Genomic DNA, 14284 nt, shown 5'->3' on the forward strand with positions numbered 1-14284 from the left:
GGCCACGAGTCCCCCATCCTGCGCCCCCTCCCGCGCCTCCCCCATCCCAAACCCCAGCAGCATCACTGCCTCTCCCGGAAACAAGCCCGCTGAGCAAAGGCGGAGGAAAACCTTGGGCCTTCCGCTCTGATTGGTCTCCCCCCGCCGCGCGGGGCGAGGCAGCGATTGGCTGCCGGGCGTTGTCAGTCGCCGAGGCCAGAGCCATCGCCTGGGAAGCGCAGCCGGGCTCGGGTGCTCCGGCTGCCGCCGCGGCTGCTCGGCTAGCGCAGCTGGGCGAGCTCGCGCGGGCGCCGCCGCCGCCTCTGCTGCTGCCCACCCCGCCGCGCCGCCGGCGCTGCCGGTCTTGCAGGCGGCTGCCGGGGAGGGGCGGCCGAGAGAGCGGAGCACGAGGAGGCGGGGGCGTCAGAGAAGTGATGCTGGCGCCGGGGATCGGGGCAGCGGCAGCGGAGCAGCAGCATCTTCGGGACCCTGGCTGCAGCGTTCCTGTGGCCCGCGCGCCAGACCACCAGCCGGAGACCACGCGCCCCACGGGTAAGGTCCTGTCCGGCAGCGCCCGCAAGGCCCCCGGGAAGCTGGCGTGGTCTTTGGGGGTTAAGAGGCGCGTGGTGGCCGGGGCATCCCGACAAAGGTGTTGGGACCCGGACTGCGTGTCCCGACGCTGGGCTGGGCTGCTGCCCGCGCCCGTGCGGCTCCAGCTGGTGCGTTCTCCCTTCCGCGCTGACAGACTTTGACAGCGCGGGGATGGCATTGTGTGAGTGTGGATGTGGATGTGTGCACGCGCACGGCTTGGGGCACTTTGCAGCGAGAACAGTGAGTCCCCTCTGCGTGGCCCGACGTCTTTCAAGAACCCAGGCTGGGCTGAAGTGAGTAGGATGCTGTTGGCTCGGCGGGAGGGAGAACGCACGGAGCGCACGGGAAAGTCCACCGTGGCTCGTAAAGAACCTAGCAAATTGAACTTTATTGTGGTGATGAAAAGAAGGAGCTGTGGACCTGGCGCGCCAGGAGAGAGGCGCGTTCACCGAGGCTCCCCAAAGTCCCACTTTGCCCCGGGGACTTCGGAGGGGAAAGGAGGAGAGGGGAAAGTAACTGGTGGTCCACGTCGCTGAAGAAAAGGAGGAAAAAGAAGTTGGGGCTGAGGGTGGAGGATATTCTTGGGAGAGTGGCGACTTTTAGGTGTCTGAAGCCCCGCGTGGGAGGCTTGCTACACTTTTTTGGAGCGCAGACTTGAGGATGGAGAGTCCCACTCTGAGGTACTGGCAGCGGCTTCTCCTGCCTGGTGGTGGCGTAGGGCGCAGCGGGACAGCTCGGTGGAGGTGGAGCGGGGCTCGGACGCCCGACGGCCAGGCGTCCAGGTGGGGCCACTGCCTCCCCAGGCCACCTTGGCCCGCGTGACCTCCCAGGTTGAGACCGGGCCTGGTGCGCCCCTGGCAGCTGCCAAATGCCTGGCGGCTCCGCCTTCCGAGAAAGTTCAGGCCCGCTGGGGTCTGGGCCATCAGACATAGGGCACGTTAACCACGCAGGGTAACCAGGTTAGGGTACCCAGCTGCCTCCAGAGCGTTTTTGTTTCATATTAGATTATCTTATTTGATAAAGCTATTGAGAGTTCCACCCGTGCTGCAAAGCCTTCCGCAGAGGGCGAATTCTGTGTGCTGCTGCAAATGGATGGTGCTACTGGGCTAAATCCGAATCTCCGTAGTTCAGTGCAGTGGCCTCTGCATCCCTGTTCAGGACGTACAAACTTACTCTTGGCGATTGTTTTCTATGTGGCTCCTTGTCTCTGTGGGAGTATCTGCTTAGGAAAGTTGTTGAAATACCTCAGTACTAAGGAGCTCTCCCCACTGTGTCTCAGATGGGGCGAGGCTGCAGTCCTTGACTGGCGTTGGGGTTGCAGCAGGGAATGGAGGTGGAACATTAGCTCCTTGCTTGCTAGCTTTGGTAAAACAAAAATTGGCTCAGTACAGGGAGGCGGATCTTGAACTGGGAACAGCATTTTTCTTGTTATGTAGCTCCGTGATCTCTTTCACTAGAGGGATCGTTTGTCCCAAAACAAAAAAAATCACAACACAACAAAAATACCCAAAACCAAATCGCAGAAACCACTTTGATTGGGCTCATTTCTTATTTGGTAAAACAGAGAAAATGAAAGTAAGGTACGTAATAGAAATACAATAGAAAATCAGGAGGGAGCTGTCCAAAAATGTCAGGCATTTCTTGATTATTAGTTTTCATTGTAAAGATTCTATTTTCTCCCAATTTAATAACTAAGTTATTTTAAAGCAGATGAATAACTTACGATAAACTAGTAGTGATGTTAGTTTTGGGTCCAAGGATGGTCCCAAGTGATGGTTTTCATCACTTAATTGTTGTGCTGTAAATGGATTTTTAAATATTATTTTAGTCACACATACTGCATTTGGACTAGTAAAAGATTGGTGCTAAGTATTTTCTTCTTAGCATTTATCATATCTGGCTTAAAAGTGTGGTTTTCTGATATGATTAAAGAAAGTGTATAGTTTGTGGTTGTTGTTTCTATGCAAAATTTACCTGCTTCCAGGTGATTACTTTAATATTGCAATATTGTAGTTATTGAAGCCTTCAGGACTTTGTTAAGGTTATTAAACAGGCTAAGCAGTTTATTTTAGTTTTGTGTTTCTTTTATGGAATACTATGGGCTGGTAAAACTTTTTGTTTTCTTCATAGGTTGATATGGGGAAAATAGGATTAAAGTGTGTTATACTTATTAATTAACAATTTTAAAATAAACAAATTAAAACTAAGCTATCAGTAACAGCCAATACTAAAAATGGAACTTCTAAGGAAATTTTTAACAACTTGACTAAGAAAGTGCTTTTTCACCTTGACATCAAGTAACATTTTATAAATCCACTGCATTATGTATTGGAGTAAGCCACAAGTCTTAAAATGGAATTAAGAGCCTTTGTGCTCATTTTAAGGTTGTGTGTGCACGTGTTTGTGTGTGTGTTTGTATGGAACTTGGAGAAAATCTTTTTTTAGATAATTAATTTTAAAATGAGTAGGACAAATATAATCAAGTGCGGAGAATTGTGTCAATAGTCATAAATATTAGGATAAAGTCATAGGAAATATGTTTAAGCATAAACATAAATGATGCAGAGTGTTAGGGTTGGGGGTGGGTACAGGCTTTTGGGAGCTAATGGGTAGTGCCAGCCGCTTATTCAAATTGTACCATTTCTGCAAATGTACTTCAGCTTTAACTTGTTTTGCTTTAGGGCAGCTCGTGAGCTTAGACTGCCATATATTCTAGATGAATTTTAGTAATACAAGTAATGTCAACTTGTCAAGACCCTAGGCTACTAAATTCACTTTTTGACTTGTACAAGATTTTAATTTTAATACTCATCAGATAACTTTTCTAAGAAGATCACATCAATATGAATAGCAATGCTAATCGGTACAATTATTTATGAAATACAACTTATTTAAATTGTCAGTCACGATTAGTGTTTGTACATGAATGGGTAAGAAAGTGAGGTTTGTAGCAGTTTGTTTTTATTAATAGTGAAATCATTCTTTTTCTAAAACCAACAATTTCAGGGGAATTAAAAACTTCAACTGGTTAGTAAATCAGAAGTTCATTCTCATTTTTTCTTTCTCTGTCTGTCTGTCTCTTTCTCTCTCTCTCACCACACAAAAACACATGCATAACACAAGCATACTAGAAACACAAAACACATGCATACTAGAAAGGCTCTCAGAAGGAATTTTGCCATGCTGCATTTGAAACAAATTGACTAATCTATTCTGAATGATGAATGTGCGTCATAAAGGAATATTCTCATTCTCTTTAGTAATCTATTATATGATACTGGTTTATTCAAGTAACATTTAACAAATTGTACTGTGTTCCTACTATGTGCAAAATACTGTTCTGTTTGCTTTGAATGTGTGAATGAATACATACAATATTGTATGAATTCAATGAATACTTGTATCAGTAAATCACACAAAGATCCCCGCCCTTTTGCAGTTTATATTCTATTGGGGTGCAATAGATCATAAAAGTACAGGGATAACTTATATAGAATATTTGTCTCCTACCAACCTATTTTTTCTAAGTTCTACATCTCATGGACCAATCTCTTTCCATCTCATTTTCTCTTCAACTTATACATCCCCACTCATATGCACCTACACAAATTAGTGTAAGAAAGGAAAAATAATACCCATTGATCCTTTTTTTTATTTTTTATTTTTTACATTGATCCTGAAGCTATGTATGAGAACAGTAGCACTGCGTAATATGTGAGGGTTAGAGGCAAAAAAGAGAGATCTAAAGATGATTATTCAGCAATAACATATCTGTCCTTTAACATATCCTTAAAATCAAATTATAATATTTTTCAGAGGAACTAGAGGACAACATTATCTTTTAACATAATAGTTCCAAATTAACAACATTTATACAAAATAACAACAGTATTTATGACTGTACAAAGTCATCTACAGAACTTCATTCAAAGGGGATGAGCGAATTTTAGTAGTTAGGAAAGATTCAAAAGCATATTTGTAATGAGAATTCTTCTTTCTCTTCCACATGAAAGTATCACATTTATACACCTCTGTAAAAACTGATTAAAAAAAAAAAACCACCAGGTTTTGAGGTCAAAGTTTCCTTAAAGTTTATGCATCAAAAGAATAAAAAGACTCATGATCTGATCATCTAGTAAGAAATGCTGAAACAACAATTTTCAAGTAAGCTTGTCTTTAAATAAAAATAGATTTGCTTATGTAGTCAGTCCAATTACAGATCAAACTTTCCCAAATTTTACCTAGATCCTAGGTTCTGTTCTTTTTTGCAAAAAACAGTGTATAATTATGATTCCAGTTTCGCTTTCTGTGCTTCTATTTCATTACTTTATTTAGGGTCTTTAGCTTTCATCTCGGAATTATTACTTATCCTCCTATGAAGAATGGACCCTAGCTTGACTTTCAAAAACCTGTTTACTATTTTCGTATGAGACAGAAGCTGAAATTGTACTCTGAAGAAGCACATAATGAATTAGTGCCAACTTATTCACAGGTTGTGTAATTACAGGACAATAGTGCAGGGTACATCATTCAAGAAAAACCTTCAAGATTGCTGCTACCCACCCCAGTTTTAGGAGATGGAGAAAGGCTTTCTGACATTGTCAACTCAATATTTTATTTCTCCAGATTCGAGAATGCATTCACCACTCATTTAAGCCTTTATGTTTTTTGCCCTAGTTTTTCTTCTTTCTGCCTAAATGCAAAACTTTAGGAAAACAGTGTTTCAAAACCACAAGTAAACCCACAAATGGTTACCATATCTAGCATATTCCAGCTGATTATGAAACTATTGATGAGAGCTAAGCAAAAATCAGGTATTTAATGCTGGGAAGAACCCAGGTGATTCATGCAACTTCCTCTATATATAAGGAAGAACTTTACTCCAGGAAGTTGATATTTATTGCCAGTTCAGTTGAAGTAGAAGATCTAGAAACACTATTTGTTAACAATGAAGTATGTAAGTTAACTATTTGCCAGTTGCTCATTAAACAGTTCTACATTTTGTAAAATAAATAATATGAGGAGAAATGACTGCATCTACTACTTTGTGCGTGTTATTATTTTAATATCTGACATATTATTACATTGTATTAATATTATGTTGGGACCAAGAAAATTAGAAATTGGGATACATTTAGAGATGTCATCTAAGTTTTATAAGGCTGGAGGTAACTTTGCAAGTAAAATATTTGTATTTAATTCATTCTTTATGTCTATAGCATACAGATGTATATACTCTATATACATATATTTATAGACTCTATAGAATTTAGTTTATAGAATATAACTGATAGAATTGCTGAAATAGGATATCTTATTTCCCTCTTCTTACAGGACCTTTTATTTCCCAAGGTCAATCACTTTGAACTAAAATGTGATTGACAGGTGAACTTCAGGGACTCCAGAAAATACCAAAACTGTGTGCAGTTTTTTGTTACTGTTTTTCTTGAATGTTCCAGAATAAGAAAAAAATGCTTAGGAAAATTTAAAAGCTACCGCTGTAAGTCTTTTTTTTTTTTTTTAAAGAACAACACAAAAACAAAAAGAAAAACTAGGTAGAGAGGGGTAGCTTGCATGGATAATGAGACGATTTTAAACAATTAAAAACCTCTTTCTTGGTTCTCGAAGAAAAAAACAAGCCTATTGCTAGATTCTATCAGAAAACACCGCCCACAGGAGTTTGAAGAGACATATCCTTCTCCTAAAATACTAATTTGAAGCAGAAGAGATGGTTTATAACTGATATACTGCGCTTAGTTGTGAGTAATCGTACTTATCATTTTGTTTAGTCTTTGGCTATGAGATGTTTCCTTGACACGTATAGATGACATCAGGGGTGAATCAATTCCTCACTGAACAGTAAGACATGTGGGTAACTTTTCTAGGACCCTAGCATTCAGGCAAAAACAACTGCCAGAGGTAGAGGTTGTTTGCAAAGAGTTGTAAATTTAGATACCAGTAGACGAGAAGAATTGTACTAAATGTTCACAAATGTACCACGGCTTTGTGAATAGGGCATATGAACTAATAGTTAGTCCTCCTCAATTTTGTATCTGTCTATGCCAGTCATAGGGCTGGTGGGTATGTATCATAGTTCATCACTACTTTAGTTTTTATTTTTATAAAATAATGATAGCATCACTGATTTCTTGAATTCCAACTTTTGAGGAGTTAGATGAAAAATATGAGTAATGCATGTTGATTTATCTTGAGTGAACATGACAAATTATAAACAGGAGAGGTGCTGTATTTTAAAAACAGCAACAACTAACAAATAATAGATTGCATTGATAGAATTATTTTAGTCATTATTTTGGCCTAATTTCCCTTATGCAAAGAAATAAAAGATAATCTTTAGTTTCTAGCTTTGCCGACTAAAATACAAAATAGTCCAATCCTGAAATTACTGAAGGCAGCTAAAAATAGTCATTGTTTTCCCTCTGTTGGTTCCTTGTTTCTCTCTTGGTCTCTCTCTCTCCATATACGTATATGTTATTTATAAACATATGTATATATAGAATTTATATAACATATGTACATTTTTTAACTTTTTGTTTTATTTATTTGTTTATTTGGAGATGGAGTTTCGCTCTTATTTCCCAGGCTGGAGTATGCAGTGGCGTCATCTTGGCTCACTGCAACCTCTTCCTCCCGGGTTCAAGCAATTCTCCTGCCTCAGCCTCCCTAGAAGCTGGGATTACAGGCACCTGCCACCACGCCTGGCTATTTTTTTTTTTTTTTTTTTTTGTATTTTTAGTAGAGATGGGGTTTCACCATGCTGGCCAGGCTTGTCTTGAATTCCTGACCTCAGGCGATTCGCCCGCCTTGGCCTCCCAAAGTGCTGGGATTACGGGCATGAACCACTGCGCCCGGCTAAACTTTATATTTTAAATGTTATAAAGAGTTATTTCAATGCTGCCTGAAAATTTCTCCTGATTTTATGTCATGGTAAGCCAAGAATCAGAAGCTATTAAAATTCAAAAGCTTCCTAAGGGACATTTTAAATACATGTAAATAAGTAGAGGAAAAGAGTAATACTGAATGTATATGTATATTCACATATATACATATAGTCAATCACAGTTAAATTCCGTAGAGTTTGTTGTAAAATTTACAGAGATTCTAAAGTTCATCTAGAATAACAAGTAGGTTATAACAGCAAAGGATTTTAACATAAAGAATGCATTAAGGGAAGTTGCACTTTCAGGTATTTAAAGGTATTACAAGTGATGATTAACATGCAGACAAACATGCAGAAGAGAGTAGATGACCTCAGATGCAAACTCTAAAATATGCGAAAATAAAGCACAATATGAAATAATCACAAATATGTGGGGAAGTACAAAATGATTAATACATGGTTCTGGGAAGACTGAATAATGATTTTGTGAAAAATGTAAACTCCCTACCTCACACTGCATTCTAAATAAATATCAGATGAAGGGAAAGTAAACATAAAGATACTCTAAAACAAGCTAAGAGCAAATAAAGGCTCCATAAACAGAAACATAATGTGGAAAAGATTTTACCTTATAAAAGTTAACAGTTTTAAGTTAAAAATACCATAATTACAAGTAAATGGAAAATAGAGGAAGTACATTCAACATTGGTGTCTTCTCCTATTAGAAGATTTCTCTCAATATAGAAATTCCTAGTTTATGTTCATCTCCTTTAGTGGACTGAAAGCTTCTTGAAGAAAGAGGCTCATATTCATCATTTTATTCTGAGTGCATTGAATATAATTTGGGCACAGTAAGCATTATCACTGGCTACTAAAAATTACAAGTATCCTATCTAAAGGTTGATCAAGACAATGAAAAGAAGGTGGACTACAGATACTCCTAAACTTCTGTTAAGTTTCTTCATTGGTGTTTACAGAATTCTTCAGTTGCATGTTATAGAAGTCAATCATGACTAATTTAAGGAATAAGATCCACAACAAAGGAAGGTATTTTGAAGCTTATGGAATCAAAAGAAAATGAGAGAAAACAGAATGGCTGCAGAGAACATAAGAGGAAATAATGAAGTCCTTTCTGGGTACCATCACCGATGGGCTAAATCAGCATCAGTACTTTTCTGTTCATGTGTCTCTGTGCTTCAGGCTCAAATTCCTAGAATGGATGTGACTTTACTAGCTTTGGTTTCATGACCATGCCGTGGTCAGTGGATCATTGGGCACTTTGATTACCAGTCCTACCAAGACCATATTCTGTTCTGTTCTATTCTATTCTATTTATCTATTTATTTATTTATATTTTTTGAGATGGAGTCTCATTCTGTCACCCAGGCTGGAGTGCATTGGTGCCATCTCAACTCACTGCAACCTCTGCCTCCCAGAGCGATTCTCCTGCCTCAGCCTCCCTAGTAGGTGGGATTATAGACACCCGCCACCACACCTGGCTAATTTTTTAATTTTTTAGTAGAGACAGATTTCACCATGTTGGCCAGGCCAGTGATGAACTCCTGACCTCAAGTGATCCACCCACCTGGGCCTCCCAAAGTGCTGGAATTACAGGTATGAGCCACTGTGCCTAGCCAAGTGGAGATCAAGGGACTGTTACTTGCAGAAGGGAAAAATGTTTCCTCAATAGGTAAAAACAACAGACATCCACTGGGTTATCAAGAAACTTAAAAATACTCTTTGTTTCAGTAATATCTCTTGTAGGAATTAATTCCATGAAATTAATCAGAGACATTTATAGTAGTGTGATGGTAGAAATAAACTATTTGGCCAACAAAAGGGGAATAATTAAATTGTGGTATACACTATTAAATCATTGATTTTCAAATGTTGATAATAACACATTGGAAAATGGTGATGAAATAATAGAGAAAAAAGCAGAGTACAAAATTTAGTATGAAGAAGCACTCTTGATTTACATATATAAAAAGGGTTAAGTAAAATATTAACATTTGTTATTTTTGCATAGTAGGATGATCGGGGTTTCATTTTTAAGTATATAAAAATGTTTTTGCCAGGAACAGGCACTACCTTAATAATCATTAAAAAAATCTATACTAAAACAAACAATGTAAAAATGGGCGAAACGATAATGGCTTTGGGCTCCAAACATTCTATTGGAAACAAAACATTGGAATGATACGCTTAATTTTGGAAGGGGAGGAATAAATTGTACAAATTTCTGTTTTCTTTATTGTTACTATATATTCAGTGATATCTGGCTAATTTCATAGTTGGTAACTTTTCAGGGGTAATTTTAGACTTTGCTTTTCACATCTTTATCTTAATGTAATTGAACTTAAGACGTATTTGCATTTTGTAATTAAAATAAAATTTTTTTTTGGCACATGAGGTTTAAAAAAGAATAAAAATAATTGCATGTATTTGTATATACATGTATCTTATCAATTGTCCTGCTAATTTGTATTAACTCAAGCTAAAATTGAGACAGTATGAGCTAGTCTAGCCCTGTTATTTATTAAATACAATTAAAGATCCTGTTAAATATGATTATAATAAAGCTAAAAATCATGCTTCCTTACATAAATCAGAAAACAAATATCATGGAAAGTTTTGAGGTTTTCTTCTCTTGGCTCATATCTGTAGCTCATAAATTATAACTTTGAAAGAAGAACAAAGGATCTGGGCAGAGAAATAGGTGGAATTTTTCTAAAAGCATAAATACGTTATCTTGTAATATATTTTTGAGCAACACTTTGGTATATTGACTGAGCTCTGCACAGAATGATTTTGATGATCTCATGAACTATATTTGAGCAAATAATACAAATATTGGAAAATAATAAAAGAGGAAAAAGAAAATTGGTTGATCATTGGTTCCCTTGTAACCATTGCCCTCTTCTGGTTCATGAGAATGTACAATCTGACAGCTGGTTTCTTTTCAGAATATAAGATAGGGCCAACTTTGTGGTTATTTTTTCCTTTTGTGAAATTAATGTGTTTAATTTTATAATAGGTAATATATTATACAACTGGTTCCAAAAACACACAGTAAAAATTCTCCGTTTCATATCCTTCCCCATACACTTAGTTTTCATTCCTCAAATAGGTAACCGCTCTTATTAGTTTCGCGGTATTCATAATTGTTAACTTTATGTGTCAACTTGACTGGTCTAAGTTGCCTAGGTAGCTGGTAAAACATTATTTATGGGTATGTCTGAGGGCATACCTCTGGAAGAGATTAGCATTTGAATCATTAGACCAACTAAAGAAGACAGTCCTCATCAGTATGAATGGGAATCATCCTGAAGGAAGCAGAAAGGTAGAGGAAGGGCAAATAGCTCTTTCTGCTTGAGTTTAGACATCTGTTTTCTCCTGCTCTTGGAAACACACACACACACACACACACACACACACACACACACACACACACGGTGGGGGGGGGGAGGGAGAGAGAGAGAGAGAGAGAAAAAGAGAGAGAGAGAGAGAGAGAGACACCTTGTTCCTTGTTGCTTCCTTCTGTTTTACTGGAGAACCCTAATACAAATTTTGGTACCAGGAGTGGGATGGAGCCTGAGGATAATGAGCATTATCTTGCATGGTAATGACCTCAGGAGAAGTCATTATTGTTTCCATGAGCAATTCAGGGTTTATACCCTCAGACTGAGCTGGAAAGGCCAATGCCACTGTGGGTTAGGAGGTTGCTACCAATAGGAGTGGGAGGCTGCTTCTACTGGAGCTGGAAAGGATGCTTTCACTGGGTTGGGGAGAACTCTTTCCCTGACAAAGAAGACTCATCAGAATTTATAAACTTACTGTCCTCAGCTTCATCATGGTCTTCCATACCTTCCTATCCCAATCTACAGTATTCCATTCTTCCCCAATTAATACCCTTACTTTACCAGTAGATAATCTGAAAGGCTAGAAGTTGAACTTGTGTTGTAGTTCAGTTAATCCCAGGATAAAGTTCTGCGTTTGATTTTCAGCTATTTCAGCCCTGCAGATACAGGAGATAAGGCTGTCCTTCATAGGACACTCAGAAGCTCTTAAGTCATTTATGTAGCACTTGAGCTGGGAATTCAAACCCCAGAGCTCACCACTTTGTCCAGCAACATGATTATATCCCTTAGTTTTCAAAAATTTTTGAAAGTATCATATACAGAGTCCCTTGGCTTTTTGTTTCTTATAAGTGGTTGATTGGAAGTATCCAATGCAGTATTTTATGTATTATTATAATCGGTGTTCTCTTTGCCAGTGGAAAAATGGCCATTAAATTAGCACCAATAAATCTAATCAGATTAGAGAGCTAAATCCAGAGATCCCAGAACCAATTCAGAAAACTTACCCTTAAAATTCTGTTTCTCTAGAACCACTCTTGGCACCAAAATCTGTTATTCAGGGCTCTCTGGAGAAACAGAACCAATAAAGTATGTGTATGTGAGCATACAGAGAAAAAGAGAGACAGAGAGAGAGAGAGGAGAGAGAGAGAGAGAGAAAGAAAAAGAGATTATAAGAATTGGCTCAGGAGAGAGAGAGAGAAAGAGAGATTATAAGAATTGGCTCAGGAGAGAGAGAGAGAGAAAGAAAGAGAGAGAACTTATAAGAACTGGCTCATGTGGTTAGGGGACCAAGAATTCTCATAATCTGCCATCACCAAGCTGGAGAATTAGGAAAGTTGGTAGTATTCAGTCTGAGCCTGAAGGCCTGAGAATGTGGGGAATCAATAGTGTAAATTTATGTTGAGTTTGAAGGTTCAAAATCTAAGAACATCAGTATCCAAGGGAGGGAGAAGATAGCTGTCCCACCTCAAGCTGAAAGCAAATTCACCCTTCCTCTGACATTTTGTTCTGTTCACACCCTAAAAGGATTGCATAATGCCCATCCAGGTTAGTGAAGATGATCTTTGTTACTCAGTCTACAGATTCAGATGCTCATCTCATCCATCTGCACAGACACACCTAGAAATGTTTTACCAGCCACCTAGGTAATGTTTTACCAGCCACTTTAGCCCAGTCAAGTTGGCACATAAAATTAACCATCACAGTATCTTTCTAGATACTGTGCATATGCACATGCAAACGCTAAATATTTTCTCACCAATTTTTAGACAGTTGTTAATATATACATATTTTGCTTCCTGATTTTTAAAGACCGCAATCTTGGAGGACTGGCAAAGTTTACAAGAGCTTCCTCATTCATTTTCTTAACTCCATGATATTACCTTTGTTGAAAGTGCCATAATTTGTTTATTATGAGACAGTTCCCACCTGATGAACAATTAATCTTTTTTCTGATATTTTGTTTAACACAACCTATGCTGTAAAGCGCTTGTGCACATTATTTCACATGTGTACAAGAAACTAAGGGACTTAGAAGTGGAGTTGCTAATTTAAAATATATGTGTGCTTTTTCACTGTGAAAATGTATGTGTATTTATTTTCACATTTGATTATCTTGCCTGCCTTGTCTTCAGTTGTGTGATTAATAATGCCGAATAAGACTGGACCAAAGACCTGGTTTCATGGCATTTGTCTAGAGACCCCTACCCAAGTTTACAATTATCTATTAGCATGCTTTGTGTGTATACACATTTATTGTGAACTAATCTCATTTGGTGATCTTTCAGCATATGTTTAACTATCTTGACCACTTCCTTAATTTCAGATTTTCTTTTTTTGCCATCCTGCAGTCTACTAGACTAAATTATATGAAGAATACGAGGACTAGTTATTCACCTACTAAATAACAGTGTTAAAAATAATCATGTTCTGTGTTGGCAAGTATGCTGTGAATCTGGTGCTTTCAGATACTCTTTGGTGCAATTAAAATTGGTACAGCTGTTTTGGAAAGCAATTTGGCAGTATGTGGGGAAAATAATTATAAAAAAAATTCTTACTGTCTAATCCATTAATACTACTTCTGGGAATCTGTCCTAAGGAAATAGTACAAAATATAGAAAAGGTCATATGTTTGAAGATGTTGATGAATGTATTATGTATAATAAAAAATCAGAAATAACTCAAATGGCCAACAATAGACTTATACACATACCTTTGAGAATAATATGCAACCATTAAGAGTAAATATGTGATTATAATAAAATATAAAGTGATGATAATAAAATATAAAAATGCACAAGCTTTAATGTTTCTTGGGGGCAATATGGTACAAAATTATATACAAGTACTACTTTAAATAGCCAAAATATACACATATGAACACTGAAATTATAAATATGTTGTAAAATGGTGAAAATACAGATGATTTCCTCTTTATTTTTATGTCCAGTTTTCCAGAATATTTTATAACTTAAAAAAATTTGTAAATTAAAAACACAACTATATTTTCCCTTTTGTCTTTAAGATTTTGCACTGAATATTAGTCATGGTTTTTGATAGTTTTATTTCTCACTATTTAGTAGTGTGAGATTTTTCATCTCCTTATACAGGTGAGTTTATCACAGAGTTTGCATGCATTGCAATGCATGTTGTCTTCAAAACTGTTCTCTCATTCTCTTCTGCGTAACAAAGTGCATCTTAATCACTGAACTTCCTTTCACTCTCATTTCTCATATTATTTTTCTTTTAGAAGAACAAATTCAGAAATTTTGGCCAGTTCTCAGCTAGCTTCCTGACTACTTCTCAAATTAATCTAACACTCTTTTCCCAGCTCAGTAAGCCCTCATGCTGGTCTTTCTCTTTCTTAAACCCACTAAGCCTCGTGGTTACTTTTTAAACATTTTAAAGAGATATTATGTCTCTTATAATTAGTATTCTCTTTTAGAATAGTTAG

At 38.0% G+C, this 14284-nt stretch overlaps 1 protein-coding gene across 4 annotated transcripts in view; it reads left to right on the forward strand.

Moving 5' to 3' along the window:
- The first annotated feature begins 392 nt into the window (after positions 1 to 392).
- The window catches only part of LOC105483294 (beta-1,3-galactosyltransferase 1), a 562258-nt gene continuing 548366 nt past the window's right edge, over positions 393 to 14284 (forward strand). For all 4 annotated transcript variants that reach the window (XM_071072891.1, XM_071072892.1, XM_011744082.3 and 1 more), the window contains exon 1: positions 393 to 531. The gene's annotated coding sequence lies outside the window, so the exon portion shown is untranslated. The remainder of the gene's footprint in view (positions 532 to 14284) is intronic.

Source organism: Macaca nemestrina, chromosome 11 (assembly GCF_043159975.1).
Source record: "Macaca nemestrina isolate mMacNem1 chromosome 11, mMacNem.hap1, whole genome shotgun sequence".
Classification (NCBI taxonomy): Eukaryota; Metazoa; Chordata; class Mammalia; order Primates; family Cercopithecidae; genus Macaca; species Macaca nemestrina.